Source organism: Bison bison, unplaced genomic scaffold, assembly GCF_000754665.1.
Source record: "Bison bison bison isolate TAMUID 2011002044 unplaced genomic scaffold, Bison_UMD1.0 scf7180017864169, whole genome shotgun sequence".
NCBI classification, from domain to species: Eukaryota; Metazoa; Chordata; class Mammalia; order Artiodactyla; family Bovidae; genus Bison; species Bison bison.
This window is the reverse complement of record NW_011494741.1, coordinates 263,493-266,627: the sequence shown is the minus strand read 5'-3', so window position 1 is coordinate 266,627 and position 3,135 is coordinate 263,493. Positions and strand designations below refer to the sequence as shown.

The window sequence follows — 3,135 nt, the reverse complement described above, 5'->3', positions numbered from 1 at the left end:
TGAATTTCAGTAACAACTTGTTTATGACTTTTGCATCTATGGTTATAAATAAAACAGGCTTAAAATTGTATTACCTCACAATGCAATTGTCCAGTCTGGAAACCAAGTGAAGCTCCAAAGCTGGTTATTAGCTTATTTTCCTGGGAAGGGTGACGATGCCCTTCACTGCGGCTGTTACCACTGACTGCCACGCAGGCCTGGAGCCTCCCCTTGGGGTGACTTTAGTGACCCCTCTCCTAGTCAAATCTTCCTTTCTCCTTGTTCAAGTTTGGCATTTTCAGATTTTCCAAAAATATATATATTTTGTCTGTGTTTTCCAACTCATTAACACAGAGCTTTTTGGAGAAATAGCATGTTACCTGCTTTGTGCTTTTTTTTTTTTGTAGAATTTAAAATATTTTAATACAGTTCAAATCAGTGAGCATGGTTCATTTCAGCTCCTTCTCTGCCAAACCGGGCGGCAGGGACCGCGTCCACGTCTCCGCCTTCTCTTTGTCTGTGATGACCAAGGTGTAAAGGCATCTGCTGCTTCGAGCTTTAAACTTCACATCATCCTTACTTTTCTTGATCTTGACAGATCTGGCATGCTTTCGCCCGGCTGTGAGCAGAAGGCTCTTGATTTCCTCAGTTTTGCGTGGCGTGGTGACAAGGTGCGGCGAGCAGGAACTTCAAGCAGCGAGAAGCGAGAACGGAAAAGCTCCTTGTGATGTTCGTAGTCACCGCCTCTTGTTCTGAATTTTGTTGCTTCTCTCCTTTTTCTCACCTTAGTCTTGACCAAAGTTTCCTGCTTTATAAGTACCTGCAGACATCCAGCCTTTGCTTTTTCCTCTTACTGGGCTCAGTGCTGCTGCTGGCTGGGCTTTGTCTTATTATTCCCTTCTTTCCTTTAAGGCAAAGGAAGGGAGGGACACTTGCTTTGTTTTCTCCTAACCTCCTGACTTGAAGACTTAGCTTCTGTTCCCCCGGTCTGCATATTAACTTATTTGTTTTAATTTTATTTGTTTATTTTTGGTTGAGCTGGGTCTTTGTTGCTGCGCTTGTCCTTTCTCGAGTTACGGCGAGCAGGGGCCGCTCTCGAGTTGCAGCGAGTGGGCATCTCACTGCGGGGCGTCTCTTGCTGAGGAGCACGGCTCTAGGGCACCGGGCTCCAGTCGTTTCAGCCCCCAGGCTCCAGAACGCAGGCTCCGTACTTGTGTCCACGGGCTCAGCTGCTCCACAGCACGTGGGATCCTCCTGAATCGGGGGCTGAACCTGTGTCTCCTGCACTGGCAGGCAGATTCTTCATCATGGAGCCACCAGGAAGCCCCTTGATAACTATATTTAAAATCAAATTCCTTATTATGCTTTAGCCATGCCCCAGAAGGGAATGCAAAGTTTCATTAGAAATTCTTTGTAATTTCAACCTGATCGTGTTTTTACCCACGTTTACTGAGTTCCATGGAGAAAGAAATGGCACCCCACTCCAGTGTTCTTGCCTGGAGAATCCCGTGGACAGAGGAACCCGGAGGGCTACAGTCTGTGGGGTCGCAAGACTCAGACACAGCTTTGTGACTAAAAACTACCACTACTAAAATTCACATTGGAGAAAGAGCTCACAACCCCGTCAGTCTTCTCGGCTGGAGAGTTCCATGGACAGAGGAGCCTGACGAGCTGCAGTCCATGGGGCCGCAGAGAGCCGGACACAGCTGAGTGACTGACACACACACACACTCACACACACACACTGTCTCACACACTCACACTAACACACACACACTCACGTACTCTCACACACTCACACTCACACACACGTACTCTCACACACTCACACACTCATACTCACACACACTCACACACTCTCACATACACACTCATACTCTCACACACACACTCACACACACACACACTCTCTCACACACTCACACACACACTCTCACACTCACATACTCTCACACACACACTCACACTCACACACACTCACATACTCTCACATACTCACACACTCACACTCACACACACTCATACTCTCACACACACACTCACACACACACACTCTCACACACTCACACACACACTCACACACTCACATACTCTCACACACTCACACTCACACACACACACTCACGTACTCTCTTACACACACACACTCACACACACTTACACACTCTCTTACACATTCACACTCACACACACTCACACACACTCACACTCACATACACACACACTCACACACTCACACACTGACACACACTCACACACACTCACATACTATCACACACTCACACACTCACACTCATACACACTGACACACTCACGTACTCTCACACACACACACTCACACACACACTCACGTACTCTCTCACACACACACTCACACACACTTACACACTCTCACACACTCACATACTCACACTCACACACACACTCACACACACTCACACTCACACTGACACACACTCACACACACACACACAGTTCCATGTTGTTTAGGTTTCAATGATACTTCAAAATCAATAGTTTCTGATTTTATTATTCTTTGGCCAAAAGGATAATCTGCACAGTACGGGTTCTTCGGCATCTGGGCAGTTCTTCTGTGGTCTGATCGTTGCTAATGCTTGCACACGTGCTGTTTCTGGTGTGTCCAGAGGGATCTGTCGTCTGCGTGTCTTGGTGTAAAATGGTACGTGTGTCTTCCACTGTGCGCCCTCTAATCGGATCATTTAAATCCTCTGTGTACTCAGTAGTGTCTTTCTACTGGTTGTATCAATTACCGGGCCAGCCCCTTGTCGTTATGGATTCTGAGTCTCCTGTTCTGTTCTGTGTGGTCACAAACGTGGCCCTGCCGTGAAGACCATGTCCAGCTTTCACCTGTTTTGTTTCCCTGTGAAATCACTTTCACCGCTTACTGTATTATACTGAAAATGCTCCACACTTAGTGAAAGGCTGCAAGAACAGTACAGTCAATACACATACACCATTTACCTGGATTTGCCAGGGGCTGCGTTACTGTTATCTCTGTTGTAGTGAACTCTGCTGCAGTTACTGTTTTTATTATTAATACGGCTTTTAAGGCCAGTATCAGGACCATAATTTTTCACCTGAAATGCCCCAGTGAAGTCGCTGGAGGAGGACCTCTGTCACCGACACAGCCCTGTC

The 3,135-nt window shown here is 46.9% G+C and overlaps 1 pseudogene; it reads right to left on the bottom strand.

Annotated features, from left to right (window-relative positions):
* Nucleotides 1–428: 428 nt before the first annotated feature.
* LOC104990089 lies at nt 429–2,557 on the bottom strand (annotated as a pseudogene).
* Between the last annotated feature and the right edge of the window lie 578 nt (nt 2,558–3,135).